The sequence below is a fragment of the Pleurodeles waltl genome, chromosome 11, assembly GCF_031143425.1.
Source record: "Pleurodeles waltl isolate 20211129_DDA chromosome 11, aPleWal1.hap1.20221129, whole genome shotgun sequence".
NCBI lineage: Eukaryota > Metazoa > Chordata > Amphibia > Caudata > Salamandridae > Pleurodeles > Pleurodeles waltl.
Genome location: NC_090450.1, coordinates 939,674,934 through 939,694,648, shown reverse-complemented (window position 1 = coordinate 939,694,648; position 19,715 = coordinate 939,674,934).

The following is a 19,715-nucleotide window of genomic DNA, read 5'->3' as shown; positions in this document are numbered from 1 at the left end:
CCTCAGTAGCCTCTAGCATTAATAATCTCCCACTGTAGCCCCTTTACACATTCTTTAAATATACCCTCAAATGAGGCATCAAACCTGGAGGAATTGGTGAGGGTGGGTTGGCCTCATTCCCTGGGAAATTCCAATCTGTGGTGTACCGGCAACCCAATGACACCATCATGAGGTGTCACCGGCATAACTGTGTGGCTTAGCGCCTTCACCCCACTGCACCTGCAACAACCTTTCTGGTGCTGTTTGGGTCTCTTACGAGATTTGGTCACTAAGGGCAACAACCCTTTTGGTCCTTTTAGCCGAACTGCAGGAGTGAGGCACTGACATGTGAGCAGTGGTGGTAATGAGCGGGGAGGCCAAGCGACTGCCACATCCACAGACCTCCTACCCTCCAGAAATACCCCAAAGTAAGTCAGGTAGAAACTGCTTGGTATTAAGAAACATATAATATTGATGTATGTTGCAGGTCCGGACTGGGAACCCAAAGCAGCCCTGGCAATGTTCTCAGACCAGCCCCTAGGTCGTGGTGGGGAAGCGGGGTGTATGGGGGTGCAAGTATGACGCACTGCTGCTTTTGTTACTGGGGGCCAAGTTCGCAGCACCGCTGCAAAACCAGCCCCCACTGAGGCAAAACCGGACCCCACCCTTCCAATCTCCAGAGGAAACGCCCGATGCCCGCTATGGTCAGTTTGGCTCTGGTACGTTGCTGAGAAAGATGCAGGATCTGTCTCATTTAAATTGTGCTAATTCTTCAGAGGACTGCGTCATCCTCCATTCAAAATATGGCAGCCTTGTAGAAAGGTGCTTAGCAGATAAATGTCATTGCTGCCTGTTATTAGAAACGTGCCTAGCAGACAAGTGCTACTGCTGCCTGTTATTAGAAAAGTGCCTAGCAGACAAGTGACACTGCTGCCTGTTATTAGAAAAGTGCCTAGCAGGCAAGTGACACTGCTGCCTGTTATTAGAAACGTGCCTAGCAGACAAGTGACACTGCTGCCTGTTATTAGAAACGTGCCTAGCAGACAAGTGACACTGCTGCCTGTTATTAGAAACGTGCCTAGCAGACAAGTGCTACTGCTGCCTGTTATTAGAAAAGTGCCTAGCAGGCAAGTGACACTGCTGCCTGTTATTAGAAAAGTGCCTAGCAGACAAGTGACACTGCTGCCTGTTATTAGAAAAGTGCCTAGCAGACAGGTGACACTGCTGCCTGTTATTAGAAACGTGCCTAGCAGGCAAGTGACACTGCTGCCTGTTATTAGAAAAGTGCCTAGCAGGCAAGTGACACTGCTGCCTGTTATTAGAAAAGTGCCTAGCAGACAAGTGCTACTGCTGCCTGTTATTAGAAAAGTGCCTAGCAGACAAGTGCTACTGCTGCCTGTTATTAGAAAAGTGCCTAGCAGACAAGTGCTACTGCTGCCTGTTATTAGAAAAGTGCCTAGCAGACAAGTGACACTGCTGCCTGTTATTAGAAACGTGCCTAGCAGACAAGTGCTACTGCTGCCTGTTATTAGAAAAGTGCCTAGCAGACAAGTGACACTGCTGCCTGTTATTAGAAAAGTGCCTAGCAGACAAGTGACACTGCTGCCTGTTATTAGAAAAGTGCCTAGCAGACAAGTGACACTGCTGCCTGTTATTAGAAAAGTGCCTAGCAGACAAGTGACACTGCTGCCTGTTATTAGAAACGTGCCTAGCAGACAAGTGACACTGCTGCCTGTTATTAGTGTGACAGCCCCACTGGAAGGTGCGGACACTGTCAGTGGAGCTGGTGTTGCCCATCAATAATTGCCCTGCGGAGATGCACTGTTACTCCAAGGGAAAGAACAACACTGTGGATAAGTAGGGGTTGAGGTTTCAGCAGAAAGGCAGAGTTAGGATGCCGCACAGTAGGCAAAACTCCCTGCACAAATACAACTGGACCATTCAATGGCCCGTGTTACTCATAGAGGAGTCGCAATAATTATTACAAAAAACAGGGCCTGAAGGTTCTGTGAATGATAAGCGACAATGCAGACAGCTGTTCAGTGCTGGAAGTTACCTTTTCCAGGTCTGAAGTATTTATGGCTAAGGCCAGTGCACAATGACCCCAATGTCAAAAATGACATCTATTTTTTCTTTAAACAACTTAATTTTTTTTAAAGGTACAGAACAAGTCACATTAAAATCCATCCATCCAACACATGCCCAGATCACCAACAAGCCCACCCAAAACAATACAGTGCAGAGGTCAGCAGTTCTTACGGGTACATTATATGCCCCTCTGACTGTCTCTCCTTGTAGTACTTCCAATTCCACATTCCCAGTCCATTTACCCCATACTTTATTATATTTGGCCGGGCAGCCCTGCGTCTCATACACTGATTTCTCCTGCTGGGCGCAACAGTCAATGCCTCACCTCCATTCGGCCGGCGAGGGTTTTTTTTGCAAGTGTCCAGTGGGCAACAACGTCTCTTTTCGCCACCAGCAGTGCCGTCCCCAAGAAGGTGCAATCGGCCTGGTTGTCCCCCAATCCCTCCAGGACCATCAAAAGGATTGGAATTGGAGCCCTGTCTAGCTCAATGCCTAGGGTATCAGACAGTGCAGTGACAATCGTCTCCCAGTACCGCACTATCAAGGGACATGCCCACACCATATGAAAGAAATCAGCATCAGGCTGCATGCAGCTGGGACACTGGGAGCTATCTCGGAATCCCGCCCGTGCATCCTGGCTGGAGTGAGATAGGCACAATGTAAGTAATAAATATGGATATGGTGGAGCTGTGATGACATGGTCAGTACTCTGGGCGCCATCAGGGCATCATGACAATCCTCGTGATCCAGTTGCCCCAGCCAACCCTCCCATCAGGATCTAATGACATCTATTTAATACTACTTGTTAGTTTAGCTTCTCTTATCATGGGGGTACTTTAATGTTGGGTTAAGAAATTAAATTATTTATTGGGTTGGGTGACTACCTACCTAAAAGTAATGATCACAACCTTTGTCAGGATGAAGCCTTAAACTCACTAAATTAACCTGAGCCCAGCCCCCTGGTAGCTATGGCACAGAGCCGATTGCCTTAACTTAGGGCAATGTGTAAAGTATTTATGCAGTACCAAAACAGTAATAAGGTAAAAATGAAAAATAATTTTTTAAAAATAGAAACAATAGAGTAAGATTAAATAAACAAAATTACACCAACATGAAAAAAAAATCCAATAAGGGGAACAGGAGATATGAACTTTTAAAGTTTTAAGTATGAATAACACCAAGAAGCACAAAGTCCCAATATTAGTCAATGATCGTGGAAGATTGGGACCTGGGTGCAATTTGAGGCTGATTGTGAAGGAGAATGGTTTGAATCCATTGATCAGGTTCATCCTCGTCAAGGATTTTGCCTTCTGACTTAGGGCCCCATTTATATGTTGGCAGAAAGGGTACTCCATCGCAATGGCGGTGGAGTACCTTTCCCGCGAACATAATGCTCCGCCCACCAGATTTAAAAGCGGGCGGACCTTTGGTGCAATCATGGTGGAGACCACTCTGTTTCTGCCATGATTGGACCCCTCTCATGAGCTGACAGAGTAAGGGCCGCCAGAGGCTGACCTGTATGTCCGCCCACCTAATTTAGATGGGCGGATATGAGCTGGGTGGACATACAGGTCTGTTTTCACTACCTGTCACTGCCAGGAAAACCCTGCAGGCAAAAGGCAATAAAAACTAAAAAATACCCCCATTGCCATGACATATAACTCCCATAGCGACAGGGGCATTGTGTTTTGTATTTTCAAAACCAAAATCCCACTCCAGGGTTTTGTTTCTTAAAATAAAAAATATATATATACTTTGCCGTTTGGCTCCATCATGTTTGATGGAGTCATACGGCACAGTTACAATGCTTTGATAGGAACAGCCTTGACAGTAGATCTTGTCAAGGCATCAAATGTCTGCCAGATCGACAGACATTTTCAAATTGGGCCGTCAAGACCTCTGCCAGGGTGATAGAGTAGGACAGACCACTGCCCAGAAATAAATTAGACCCTTGGTCCTTTAAGTCCCAGTCCACCACAGGAGTACACCTCTAAAGCCCACAGGACCTCAGGGGAGGCACTTAGGGACTCACAGGACATCAAGCAGAGGCCAACAGCAGAGTCCAGTCCCAGGTCCAGTTGCCACTGGTCAGGTGAGTACTTCCAGAAAAAGGCCGTTTGTATCTTGTCATACCACCAGAAAAAGGCAGTTTGTATCTTGTTATACCACCAGAAAAAGGCAGTTTGTATCTTGTTATACCACTGGCGCTTGAACAAGGTGTTTGTCTTATGACCCTTGGAGTTCACTTCTTTGTCCTGGGTACAAGAAGGAGCATGTTCAGTCCTTCAGGACTCTGCTCAGGTTATAGACAGCAGGCCCAGTCCTATTCTGTTCTTCTTCAGGTCCAACAGTGCTCTAAAGTGGGTGCCTGGAGGTGCAACAGTTATGCCTGGCACTAGCTGGTGAGGGGGAACGACTCCTGGACATGCCCCCCTAACCCATGGGATAAAGGATTCTGGAGCCAACCTTACCCATCCTGTGCATTTTTAAGATGGTGAAAGTCTTTAGACACACAAGAATTGGGCTGTGAGGGCTGGGTGTGTATGGGGTACTTTAATGCACTTTTATTTTTCAGATTAAATCGATTATTCAGGAACCTTCTTCTGGGTTGGAAAAGCTGGATGTGAAGCAGAGGAAACATACTAGAGCTCTGGATAGAGGACCAACCCAGAGAAGGAGGACTATTTCTTGGCATCGACTTCACAACTTTTAAAAAGGCTGCTGTTTTCTACAACTTAAGGACTGTTCTATTCTGTAATAATAAACCAGATGAGTAAAGAGGAAACCCCTATGAGTTTTGGTTTAGTTGTAGAGCCTGGAGATTTTCAAAAAAGGTCAGGTTTGGATTGCTAGCAAGCCTCTGACAGATTTATGCCCAATAAGACAGAAAACGTAAGTTGCAAAAAAGGACCGCCTAGTTCCATTTGGAAAAATCTAAATCTCCCGGAAGAGGCACATTGAGTCTGAATTTGAGTTCTGGGCTTAAAATTGGATTCTGGAACAAATACAAGAAAGTGGGAGTTTAAGTCCTTTTCACCGACTCAAGTGTTTAAGCTTCCCAACAAAGTTTTTTTTTTAAATATCTGCATTCAAGAAGCTATTTTGGCTTCAATAAAGAAACGGGGAGAGTGGTAACGTCTTTTATCTGCTTTTTATGAGAATTTTTAGAAAGTAGTATCTCTAAGAATTGTATTTAGTTACATTTATATTTTGATGAAGATTGTATAGGCATAATGCATTAGTGAGATCAGAAGGCTGGAAGCAGTATTATTGAAGATGAATAACTCTGCCCCTTGGGATCATGCAGATAATCCTCACAGTGTCAATTTTAAAATAATCCAGTGCTATTCCAAGTAGGCTGAAGATGGTTAGTAGTGAGTGTTTTAGCACAATGTGCACAAATACAGAAAAAGAAAGTTATTTTGGGGCTTCATCTTATTCATGACAAAAATATAAATAATATAATCGTTGATTGTACCAAGTCCAAGCTAGTACAGAGAAGTGCTTTGGGTTAAGCACCAGGCACTTCCCATCTTCTTCACTATGCAATCTAATAGGAAATAAAAAACTGTAGGCTTGATTCTCAGACCTCACTTTGTAGTATGTTTTGTAATACTACAAATCATTACACGAAACGTACTATAAAATGTACATTTTGCCTATACTTATATGTGCAGAGTTCTCCACCCGGACTGCATACTGCAGAGTCTATGCACTTCCAAGCAAAGATTTGCACAGTAAATGAGGGAGAAGCACAGGGAAGTAGGTGGGAAAAGGGGTCAACTTACTACTAAAGCAATGGCAGTAAGGCTGAGTAAGAGGATTTATGGAGGTGATTATGGAGGGATGTCGCCCACCCACACAAATGTAAGCCTATTACATTATTATAGGGATGGAGGCACGTAACTTACATGTTTGTAGTAAACTTGCAATCATAGTTTGTGAATACAGAAAATAGTAAAATTACTACAAAGTGTAAACTTCCTCAAAAGTGTAACTTACCTTTGCGAATCAGGCCGTGTCTTTGGCTCACGGTTGTATCATCAGTTTCTTTGATAACCTGTGATAAAATGGTATAATAGCACCTGTTTTAAGATCAAGGAAAACATTGGAAATTACTTGCTGTACAACTGTGAACATACTTCTTTTTTCATTGCTTGTAAACAAAAATTAAATAAAACCAGAGAAAATGAATGCGAACAACCGATGTTCGAGAGAGAGAGCTACTGTACAGTTTGTAATCTTGACACAGGAAGAGGACAGATCAACACCAGAGGTGTCCGCACTGGCGGGCTCTGCGTATATGAGGGAGGTGTGAGAGCTACTCATTAGCAATAAGGGAAAAAAAGTTGGAGACCAGCAACGGTTTCATTTTCAGAAATCAAAAAAAGCTAGGAGTGATTGCCTAAGAACACAGAAATCAATCAATCAATCAATCAATCAGGGATTTGTAGAGCGTGGCTATTCACCCGTGAGGGTCTCAAAGTGCTGGGGGAGGAAAGGGGGGAAACAGGTTAAAGGTAAGGGTAGGATCAATGGGGTTGACCTGTTACAACTGTTCAAAGGCAGTTTTGTTGACATGCACCATTAAGGTCTCATTTCAGGAGAGATACAGGATTAACTGTAGTGATTAATGCAATTGGAGGTGGTGTGGGTCCTTCACCAACCAGGGGAGGTTCTTGTGTGAGTTGTAGAGGTTTTATTACAAAAGCCCAGTTTGTTGCTGTCCTCCAACAAAGCTGATTAGCAATGTAAATGGTTGGGATGCAACCAAAATATATCACTGCTGGGTGAAGAAGGATTGTACAGGTTTTACGAACAGTGTCTAAAAGAGATTTGGGTGGTGGAGAATGGTGCAGGCATCCTGTGCCAGCAGTCTGCCTCATCGAGAACTTGAAGAAGTTAAATTCCGTCAACCCAGTTCTGAAGGAATCACAAAAGCTCCCAATTCAGACCTGCAACATCTTCAACTCTAGTAGCATTAACTACAGGATAATCAGAAAAAAACACCCTTTCATACCTGGCCAACACAGGAGAAGACTGTACAGGAACCAAGTCATACCAGCTGCTAGTGCTGGACTACATCACCATCGATGCTGCACCTGACTTGCTTCAGAAAAGTTAAAGGTTGCGTTAGCTCTGGAGAATTTCAAACTGATGCCCTTCAAATTACAGGCAAGTCTTTGTAGCATGTATTTAATACGCTGAAGGTATTACCATAACAGGACTGCTTCAGGTCCCAACGCGGCCAGGTAAGTTCTGTTTGACAGACTGCAGGCCTGTATACCTGCTGAAGAGCTTCCTGGGGTGACCAAAGCCATGAAAAGTCTAGAAATACACTCCCAAATTCCATGTGCCATGGATGGAGCCTGAGGTATCATGGAGGAGCTACGTAAACAAATTATACTCAGTTTTTCTTAATATGAAAAAATATAATCAAATCTTATTAAATCCAATTGGTTAGCATTTGTTACAACAAATGATATCATACACATTCTAAATTGTATTTTGTTACTAGGTTAAGGTTATTGGAAGGTGTAACCTCAGTAATTGCACTGTATACCACGAGATATAACACACAGCTATTTATGAGGGTGGATGCGCCTTACACTCAATAATCACCTCCCCTTTTCTTTTTTGATCATGGAGGAGCTAGTCTAGTGATTCAGGAGGAGTCTGAGCATCAACCGCAAAAGCACAAGTGAGGCAGCCTTTGACAAGTCATCCTGCCTGGTAATCTTACTCATACCTTCACCAGGACAAGAGTCTCCATACTGGAATCCACAGCTCTCTCCACTTGAGTCTGTCATGGCTGATGTGGAGCGTTGGTGACACAATCTTACCTTGAGGCCTATGAGGGTGTGTGGGAGGTATATCAAGGGCTCCTTGAATTGTAAACTCCCATCAAGTGGGCCGTACTGAACTTCGAGAACTTGAGACACTGTGGCTATCTTTTGAAGACAGGCAGTCCCCCAAAAGGTGTCCCAGGTCTGTAATCAGCCACCAGTGAAAGAAATGTATGAGTATGACCAGTGTTCCCCAAACGTTTGCTTTTTGTAGTTTGAACTTATTGGCAATAAGTGCCCTACCATGACCCCCAGACTTCTACAGTTACAAAACATTTAAACTAAGAATGGTTTATTTTGAAATTTGGGTTAATGAATATCAAGTAGCCCTACGGTATCTTAAAAAGTAATCTTCGAAAGATCTCCTTTTAGATAATGACATCTAAAGTCCACCCAGTGGCCTCAACCCATAGTTATGAGTCAAGGGAGGCTCTTGCGCACCAGTGGACAATTACATTGTATGGTGGCATTGTTGTAGCATTTATGTACACTTCATGCCTGTGGTTGTGTAAGAGGCTACATTCTTTGTGGGGTTTGCAGAGTGTGAGATTATGATATGGCCTACGTTGGGTGTTCTGTATCAGGTTCGAAGGGGTGGTCCAATTGTATCAGGGCTAATTTATGACTGTGCTTAGGCATCGTGTGAAGCAAAGAAGCCGATATATATATCATAGAGATGAACTTGCAAATACCATCTTCTGGGTTAGCAGGTAAGAAGCCACTTTCTTTTTTGTCTAAGGCTGCAGAGTGTGGGTTACTGAAGTCTGTGAGGAAAGTGCTGGATGTCATGCGTGAGGTTCAGGAAGCAGCTCTGATCATGTTGCTGTGAAATTTCAGCTGTGCTTAAGCATGCTGTCCCTTAGTGAGGAGTAAGGTAGCGAGAAAAATGATGCAGTAATATTACACCAAATTGACTGACAGTGTGATGTGCGGTAATCCTGGGGTGTGGCATTGCCAAATTATTGTGAGTTTTTTGCTGTGGAATGGGGAATAGTTGTTTGCACAGTGATTCCTACTTGTCTTTTCCCTACTTCCATGCGCATTTTGCCAGGTTGTTCTTTGTGATGTCTGCTCAGGGAAAGGACCTCAGAAGTGCAATGTTCTCACAGAATCTTCCAGATTCAACCATAAACCTGTTACGGCTGAATCAAGATTACGGTAATGCGTATAATGATGGCTCTCAAAGTAGTTGCCTGTAGTATGATCTGCTCTCATTGGGTCATATGTTTAGGATCAGCTGGATCTTTTCAGCTTTCCAATACTGAAGGTGGTTCTGGATCATCCTTATTTCTGCCAGGAGGGGGTTCCAGAGATTGGCCATCTGGACTGAGAAAGTAATACTGCTGCGGTAGGATTGCCATAATCAAGGGGTGTCCAGGATCAGGGCCAGTCTGGGGCAGAGCATCTTTCTTTGGCAGTAGGTGCTGTGCTTGACTTGAAGGATGGCAAAGTGGCTGATGAATATACCTTTGGATAAAATCCATCTGGCTAAAGGCAGCCAATTTAGAACTTGAAGCGTCAAACCAATGTAGTCCAGTATTCACTGGTGTGGAAGCTGTTTAGAGGCCATGTTCTGGCTTTGCTGTAGTCAATGTAGTCAGTAAAGCAGGGCCACAAGTTGAACATTATAGAACCAACAGGAAGATGGGCTGCACCTTGTGACAGACCTCTAGATGTATAGGGACGAAATGTAGAGTTTGTATGGTGTAAAAGACACCTATGAACACTTAATTTACTGGCACTACAAGGGGCAGGTTGGAGTCCATACTCATTGGTGGATGTCTGAGTTCCTGAGGCCTGTGGCTGTATGATTAGACTTTGTGTCCTTTTCACAAGTGGGAATCTCAGTTTTCGATGAACTGAACTTGCAGTGGGTGAGTAGAATGCAGTGGTCCACTGCCTGGAGGAACTGGCTTAGCCATTTTTGGGCACAAGTACAAAAATGCTCGCTTGAAAAACCTTGTGCAAAAGACCCAGCCCTTGCACAACATTTGAGTTCCCAGATGGGGACCTAACTGATCATCTTCTCGTGCATCAGTGGATGGAGCCTGAAGCCACTGTGCTGTCTTTAATCAAAGTAGACAAAGACTGTTGTGCTAGACCTGGTTAACAACCATTGCTATTGTATATCGCTTAATTGGCAACGATCTGAAGATGTAAAGATGTGAACTGTAGCAGTAACCGTAAGACATGAGCCCTTTGAGTAGGGTTCTTAGAATCAGCCCCACAGATTTACATTGGGATCTGCAAAGGCACTAGAATATCTGGAATATGTTTGGGCTCAGGCCTCCTCTACTGAAAGCACAAAGCACTTGGGGCTTTCACCATTGTTTTATTGTACTTTTACTGCTATATCACAGGCATATTTATTTCAAAAACATGCCTCTGGCTGGACAGGTGTCTCTACTACTTACCTTCATTAACTCTGATAGCTATTCTATGATATTGTCTGTAGGCCCAAAACCAAATTTGCTTTCTAGAATATGCTTTGATTGCTTGACCACAGCTACTGCTGGGGAACCTAGGATCTAAGGGAGTCTGGGTGGACCTTTGCAAGCAACAATATATATGACCAGGGAAAACGAACCGGTAGTCCAAATCTGAAAACTGATATTGCAAAGTGCTCCCCACCTGCAACTTCTTTCTACTTGTATCCTGGACCTCTCCTGAGTTCTCCCTGTCTGTCTTCAGTATATCCCACCGAGGACTGCGCCTCAACATGATTCAGTTCAAAGAGTACGGAAAACAGGCAGGTAACATACCATCCGGGTCCCTCCTTCGGTCTCCCAACACGCTTCTCTCTTTCCTTGGCCTTCCTTCCTTTCCACCTAGGAACCCCCATGGCTTCGTTACTGAACACTGAAGAGTAGTACATCTGTTACAAACACCCAGCAGACTAAATCATGGTCTCTTCTTGCCTTTCCCCTTTACCCATGTCCTAATTCACTTTCCTCACCTCCCATCATCAATCCACCCCTCCCACCCTCCAGGTCCCCTTAATTTCTCCCTTCAGTTACCCTTGCTGGCTTCGAAAAAGCCTCAGGTGGCTTGCATCGCACACCCTGATGCCCCTTCAACAAATAGAAGACATATAAGGTGCCAAGGATAGGGAAATTACGCAGCGTTTTTACGTGGTTAGAGGCAAAATATGTGGCACATACTGTAACAAAATCATCTAGGTATTTTGAAAACCTAACAGTTTCATACAAAGGGGATGTCAATGTCAACATATATGCAGACATATGGAGAATGAGAATTATATGCATTCAACAGATCCTGTTCAAAAATACTTTTCAACAACAATGAATGTTTTTGTAAAACATATACTGGGTTGTACTGACCAAAAAGAAGTTTGCATATATAGGAGTCTTGCCTATGTGTGCCTATTGTTTTTTAATCTGTGTATCTGACGTTCTTTTAATGCTTTTCTGTTCCTTCATGTGGCGATGGTAACACCAGCTTGGAAAATTGCCAACTCTATAAATACCTGAATACAACAAGAAGTCGTTTACATGCAAATAGATAACCTTTGCAAAGTGCCTTACATAACCTTGCTAACCGCGTGCTTCGGTTTTATTATTTAATACATATTTATCCATTTAAGGTAGACGCCAGAGGCCCATTTCACAGAGTGAATGTATGGGCGTAGATCGCCAGACACTTACATATTTATACTTTTTTAGCGCCGCATTTGTGCCACTTTTTGACGCAAAAGCGGCGCAAACATGCAAAATACTATTGTATTTTGCAAGTTTGCGCCGCTTTTGCGTAAAAAAATGACGCAAGTGCGGCGCTAAAAAAGTATAAATATGGGCCCTAAGATGTGTGCCTATGCCAGGGTGTAACTCTCTACATTGGATGCAATTCAGTCCCTACAGTCAGAGACGTAGGGTCCCCAAACCATTATATGAAAGGGTGGGAACATGCACTACTAAAAATATAATGGAAAAGTTATTTCTCAAACTTTATAAACATATTGTAGATGTAAGCTGGCAAAAAGAAGTTGTTCGTAGAGTTTTTTTTTTTTAAACACATTTTTATTGATTTTATTATAAGCCATAGAGTAGTTTATCCAGTAGAAGTCAACATGTCATGTTATATATTATATCATATATATCAGTCACTTCATGATGCTCCAGATTTATATTGTGTAACATGGCATATAAACTTATACCTAAGTACTATATCACCATTCAATGCTCATTATCATTTAGTCATGTTGTACGTTTTCGTCATAATATGTCATATCAAAGAAGTTTGTGCTTTATTTAATATTTTAAAACATGGAACATTAAACATTTCTCCCTTCCCTCCACCTTCCGTTTTGACATCTTTTTCTCTTAGGGGATTCTGAGCAAGGCACGCTAACATTTAGGTCATTTGCCATCAACACTTGCCCATTGTTCTGTTTCAACACGGGGTGACTTCATTTACTATCTGTGCCTGTTGGCATCTTTATACTGGTACAATATTACGATTAGTAAATTAACAGCGGCCACAGTTGGGTCCCACTCCACACCGTATTCCAGCATGGACAGTGCTATATTTGTACCTGGGCATCGTCTTCTTCACATGTCATTTTAAAATCCTCTAGTATCTCAACCCAGTCTAGAGCCATTGGTATCTTTCTCAATTCTCTACTCTTCTCTCTTCTTATGGCTGCACTTTCAGATTTACCCCATTCTAGCACTTCCATACTCCATTGTGCTACAGTGGGTGACAATGTGGCCTTCCAGCGTCTAGTCAATAGGCGCTTTGCTAATAAAAGTGGCAAATCTGCCAATCGAGATGGCACTCTGCCTTTTTTTGTGTGGGGAAACAGCCCTAGTAGACATACCTCTGCCGATCGCCATATATTGCTTCCTGTCACCTTTTCCAAAACAGTACCTACTCCTTGACAATACTGGGAGATATTAGGACAGCTCCAAAGCATGTGTAGCAGCTCCGCCTCCTCCCTCCCACACCTGGGACATGTTGATGGGGATGTGGGGAATAGTATATGTAATTTATGTGGTGTGAGGTACGCTCTATGTAGTATCGCATACTGTATAAACTTAAATCTAGTGTTACGGGACACTTGACTAGGGTATTCTAGTATGGAGGACCACTCTTTGTCCAATAGTTCTCTGCCCATATTCGTCTCCCATTTGGTTTTTAGCTCTGTTCGGGGTTGTAGTAAATGAGTTCTAGTTACCCGACATAGCCATTTTATTAAGTGTTTCCCGTGTCCTATGGTATACACTATATGTGTGAGGTAATGCGTAGAGGGTTCTGTGCCATCTGGGGCCCAGTGGTTTTTAACATAGTGTATTATATTTGCATGCATCAAGAATAGCGAGGTTGGTAGGTTGTGTTCATGTGCAAAATCCGTATGGGTGAGTAAGTGATGATCTTTGAATAGCATTCCGATCGTGTCTACTCCTTCTTGTGTCCATTTAAGTATTTGGTTTTGGGATAATATTCTGGTACCTACTGGAAGACCCAATAGCGGGATATTAGGGGCATAAGGAACCGCATCAGCTGTGTATTTTAAAGCTAGCTTCCAATATTGCAGAGCCACTCGTAGCAAAAGTGGTACGTTCTCCGGGGTGGGAGAGCTAGGGCAGATCAGGGAGTGGAGACATCCCCTATCAAACATTGCCTGAGTGAACTCTATTTCTTGCAAATTTAGTCCGGCTAGCCAATACGCAAGCCATTGTAGCTGGCTCGCCACACAGTAAGCCTTGAAATCAGGTGCGCCCATTCCCCCCCCCGGTCTACTGGCATTTGTAGCTTTGCCAAGCTAATTCGGCGCCTTCCTCACCCCCAGATAAGCTTGATCAACATAGAGTGGAGTGCTTTAAATATAGATCGGGAACTCTTACTGGTACATTCATAAAGTAGTATAAGACACACCATCACCATTTTGGCCAGTGCTAGTCGACCTGCAATGGATATCTGTAATGTTGTCCAGAATTGTGTCTGTGGTTTTGCTCTCCGTAAATTGCCCTCTAGTAAATCTAGTGGGGTTCGGTAAACTTGTATGCCTAGGTATCGAAAGGTATATGTGGCTACTCGCAGCTGCTTATCCCCAAAGTCCACTGTGTCTCCTACATTCGCTTCTCTGAAGGAGAATGCTATGGATTTATCATAATTGATGACCAGCCCTGACTGGTGCAAAATCATGAAATATGTGCGCAGCAGTATCCGGGTTATGGGCAAGGTTTCTCTCATAGAGAACTATGTCATCAGCATACAATGATCCAGAGTGCATCACTCTCCCCACTCCGATTCCCCAGGCCTCACCATCTTTCCTCAATCGGTGCGCCAAAGGTTCCACCGCCAAGATAAACAGTAAGTGAGACAGTGGGCATCCCTGCCTGATACCTCTGTGGATGTGATAGGAGTTTGATATGTTTTGCCCGGTACGTGCTCTTGCCGTCGGAGTAGCATAAAGCAATCGGACCCAAAGTATGTATTCATGGGGAAGCCCAAATCAGTTCAGCACCTCAAACATATAGTCCCAGTTTAAGGAATCAAATGCTTGGCGAAGATCCAATGAGAGACAGCCCGCTTGGGGGTATCTCTCTCTGGCGTAATCTATCATATGATAAAGTCAGCGTATATTTAAGGAAGTATTACGAGATGGTACAAATCCGCATTGATCTGTGTGTATCAGGCTACTTATAGAGGTGAGGAGTCTTTGTGCCAATATTTTTGCCAGTATTTTATATTCTGTGTTCAGGAGGGATAGAGGCCTTTAGGAGAAAATATCTGTTGCAGTCTTCCCAGGCATCAACAATGAGGTCACTATTGCTTGTTTAGTAGAATCTGGTAGGTGTCCTGCTGTCAGCGAGGCGTAGTATAATTTTTCCAATTGAGGGGATAACTTAGAGCTATACAAATAATAAAATTCAGCCGTTAGACCGTCTGATCCTGGTGTTTTATTACGCGCCATTTCTTTAATTGCCGCCCGTATCTCCCCTTGAGTTATCTGTGCACCTAGCGTTTGTTTGGCTTCATCACTGAGTGTCAGGAGCTCAATGCCAGTTAGAAAGGAGCTGAGGGGTTCTCGATCTAGTTCTGGTGGGCCGGAATATAGAGTTATATAGTAATCTCGAAATGCCTCGTAAATCTCTAATTGAGTAGTTATGTCATTTTGTTGTGGCGTTTTAATTTGCAAAATTGGGGTAGGGGATGGTTCTTCTTTTATAAGGCGCGCTAAGAGTGTACCTGCAATATCTCCTTCACTGTGGGCACGTTCCCTGTATTTTGCATAGTCAATTTTTCGTAGGCGTTCGAGAAACTCTGCATGGTCGGCCCTGGCTTCAAGTAGCTGTTGTGCTTGGGGGGGGTTGTAATACTGCCTCCTTTTCTAAGGGCCCTAGTCTGTCTTCTACTTGCTTTAGCTCCCTTGATATTACTACTTGTGCTCCTTCCGCTGCCCCCATCACTACACCTCTTACCACCACTTTGAATGCCTCCCATTCCACCAACGGGGAGGACGCGGTGTCAGTGTTTTCGGTGAACAAATTGGTTATCACCCCAGCTATTTCCTCTTTTAACACCGCATTCTCGAGTAGTGAAGGCTGTAGACACCATGTCGGGATCGGTGTAGCCGTTCTACCCCATGTCAAGGTCAATTCGAATGGGTTATGGTCCGAGAGTGTTTTCCCCAAGTGTGTGGCGTGAGTTATCTACGTCTGCAGTGATGCAGTACATAGAACTCGATCTAACCTCATGTGTACTCCATGTGGGTGGGAATAGAAGGACTGTTCTCTCATCTCTGCATTCCTGGCTCGCCATATATCTGTAAGTATCCAGCTGTGTACCCAGTTTCGCAATGCCTCCGCTTGCCTTTGCACATTAGTACCCGATAGTGGGGGAGTAGAGCGATCTAGAGTGATATTTAGCACTGCATTAAAGTCCCCACCTATTAGCCAGGGGATGTGTGCCCATTGTGCGAGTACCAGTGATAGGCATTCCAGGGAGGCGTCCTGACCGTTATTTGGAGCGTAGATGCTACCTAGCACTATTGGTTTCCCATCTAAGTCACCCCTGATCAATTTGTACCTGCCCTCTGCATCTATTTTCGTCTCTAGTACTTTAAATGGGACCCCAGCACGCAGCCACACAGCCGTTCCTCGGGCAAATGAAGAGTAGGAAGTATGTAACAAATGTCCCTGCCATTTTTTGCGAAGTTTCACCGCCTCGTGAGTGGTGAGATGTGTTTCCTGTAAATAAGCTATGTGTGTTTTGTGGCGATTTAATTGGGCCAGTATTCTATGCCGTTTGTGTATGGATCCCATCCCGCGGACATTCCAGGTAAGAATATTGTAATTACATTCCAACAGTATCATAGGGCCTTAATAATGTAAGTTCACCTCCAATTCGTGCCAAGCTACCTCCCCCCTCAGATGTTTTATGCATGGTGTGATTGCTGATGTTAAAACTTGAAAAGAAAAAAACATATAATCGATTCTTCCAACGAAACCCAATACAAGGTAGAGCCAACCCAGTCTCTGCCAAACCTTTACTCGATAAGAACCAGTTCGGTGTAACCATTATCATTGTGAAAGCGGTCAAACAAGCCTACGCAATGGGGGTGTACAAGATGTAAGTGTAGTAGTTTTTCACCCGTGATGTCAGGTTCCTCAGGCGAGACATGAATCATAGAGGTCGGCCGTCCGGGCCCGCCTCCTGGTCAGGAAATATAAAAGTTCCACAGTAAAAAGGTACATCCCCACTCACATGAAGAGAAACAGTTCAGTTGTATATTTTCGAGGTCAGTCTTTGCAGCCAAACTGCGCATCCGTACATAGTCAGTGTTCTATGTTCAAGCGGTGGTGTGCATTATTTATTGCCCAAGCCTCTGCTTGAACTATGTGGGCCTTTCATGTGTTTTAACGCTTTTGGCATTGTAGTATTTATGTTTATAGTGGACCGTTAAAAGTTTTTAATCGCTGAGGGTATTTATTAAAGTTCCTGTGCTGTTTGCGGGGTGATAGAGGGGAACAGTGCCAGGCTCCCCTCCGAGTCCGACACAATGGTGCTATCTACTGAGGAAGCAATACCATGAGGGGAGAATCCACTCTTTGCATGGAATATGCTGACTGTATTGCATCATTCTGACCCTCTATTACTTGCAACAAGGTTGGGCCTGCTTGTCCTCGCGCCGAATGGCGTTGGTTTCGCTTGTCTTTATGAGGTTGGCGGGCCCGTCTCTGTGGTAGGGCGTCTTCGTGTTCCTTAGGTCCTGGGTGTGGAAAGGTCGTGTCTAGCCAGTCGCACACTAATTCTGGTGTATCAAAAAAGTGTGCCTATTGATTATAGGTGGCTCATAATCGAGCCCAGAATAGTAAGGCATACGGAAGTCCTTCCGCTCGGAGCATTTTTTAACAGCTTGGAAGGAAGCTCTACTTCTCTGGACTGCTAGTGTATAGTCTGGATATAGGGAAACTTGGGTATTGTCTACATTGACAGGTTCTGCTTCTCTCGCCATCTGTAGTATTGTGTCACGATCCCTGTAGTTTAGTACTCTAGCTATCAGGGGTCTCGGCGGTGCCCCTGGTTGGGGTTTCCTGCTAGGTATCCGATGCACTCTTTCAATTGTAAAGTGGGTTGACAATCCAGCTTTTGCTATCGTTTTTCAGCCAGTCTTCCTCATATTGTGTGGGGTTTCGTCCTTCCTTCCCTTCAGTTGGACCAATTATGCGGACGTTATTTCGGCGGGATCGTCCTTCTGCATCCTCGACTCTCTCCTGCAATGCTTCTACTTGTTAGTGCAATTGTTCAATAGCATTTTTATATTCCTTGTGGGCACGGAGGATGTCCTTTACATTTGATTCCATCTGCTTTAGTCTGTCTGCTAGTTTTTTATTATCATCTTTAAGGATACTCAATTCCGATGTGAAAGAGCCCAGTTTCTGTTCTATTGCCTGTCTTGATTCTCGAATTTCTTGTAGAATGACGTCCAGTTTGTCCATCGAGCCATCTGTAGGGGGGGCTGACATCGTAGTTCCAGAGGCCGAAGGCTCCACACCTTCGAGATATTTGCCCTTGGTGCGGCCCATATTCTGGTCTATACATCGTGTGACTGACCCAGGGCAGTCCGTGTCTTCTGATTTGCTTCTCGTTCAAGGCATGGTGTTCACCTGGCAATGTCGCTATCTCCACTATCTCAGCCAATCATACTATCTTTTTCGGTGAGCGTCTCAGCCAAGAGAAGTGCGCTCAGGCCAATTCTGGTCTTCATCTGGTTTTAGCCCCCTTATTTTCGCACATTATTTGATGCGTTATTGCATGGGATGTGCGCCTTTGCCGTTTATAACTTCGGAGCTAGGTCTTCACGTTCTGCCTCACGATATGTGCCTCAGCCGGTGAGTACACCAGCACCTCCCCCCCCACACGCCATCTTTCGTCGTGGTTAACATAACATGTTGTCCCATAAGAGGAGAAGGGGACCTCAGCCTCCAGCACGAACCAGTCCGTAGTGTCGCAGCCCCGACCTCCACCGCTATTGTTGGCCGCGGTTGTAGTTTGGGCAAACACCACTCACTGGGTCAAGCCACCGGTCCAGCAAATATTTCATCTGGCCTTGTTTTCTCTTCTATTGGGCCTTGCTCCTCAATGGCCCTGGTCGCGTCTACCTCTAGGTTGTTGGTGCATACAGTGCGCCGCTAGGGAAGGGGTGGGTTCGGAAACCATGGGGACAATGGCTCTCCCGCCCAGCCTCCCCCGCCCAGCGCCTCTCACTGCTGCGTTTTTGTCGCTTCTTCTGCACCCAGCGGCACGTCCCCGGTCCGACAGCCGGTGCGCACAGGCACCTGACCCCGCCCCACAGGCCCAACTTCCGATCAGACCTCGTCGCGCTCACGCAGCATCGATCAGAAGGCCGCAGTCAGCCTAGTGGATGCTTGGCTTCTGACCCGAGTATTAGTTGGTCTCTTCTTCGTGGATGGCCCTATTTTAGTACGGATTCACATGGTTTTTGCGGTCCTGGACCAGGAGCTCTGTTATTGGACGACCGCCATCTTGGGCGGTTAGCCACGCCCCCAAGTTGTTCCTAGATATGTAGAATTAAGAGTTGAAGTAGAGAAACATCCATCACCAGGGGGTGATAATACACAGCAGCCAATCACTACAAATCAAAGCACATCACTCTAGCTCCCACCCAGGGCTTTGCCCTCCTCCCTTTGCGATGTGACGTGGCCCCATATGTCCATATATCTGGTACTGTTGATGGGTGTGTCATTGCGTGTGTATTTCTGTGCGTGTGTGTACATTTTTGGCATCTGCAATATATTATGATGCGCCTTGAGCATGTGCAGTGAGGATGCAAGATAAGTAGCGGTTTTTAAAACTTCATGACCAATTTTCCTATTTGTAATTTTTTAAGAATGGCCATCTGTTATATTTATATATTAACACTCTGATGTTATGGGTTCTGCCATGTCAAACGTATGACCCTTTTTTAAATTATTTGTATTATTTTGATTTTTAGTACTTTTTAAACATTTTCACAGTGTAATGTGTATAGATTCCTGCATTTTCTAAATGTATATGACCATTTATTCACATTACTTTTTATTTTTATTTAAGATTTTTACAATATGATTTGTGTAGGCGTCTGCCTTGTTCAAAGTTATATGTCCATTTTGTTCCTTTAATTTATTTTTACCTTTTTAGGTGTAATTATGCCACAGATGTTTGATTATGTTGCAAATTAGGAAACTTCATTTATGCATGGAAATGTAGCGAGTGCAGAATCACATAAATAAAAAACTTTCTAGCATTCGCATCAATACATTTTCAATTCTATTA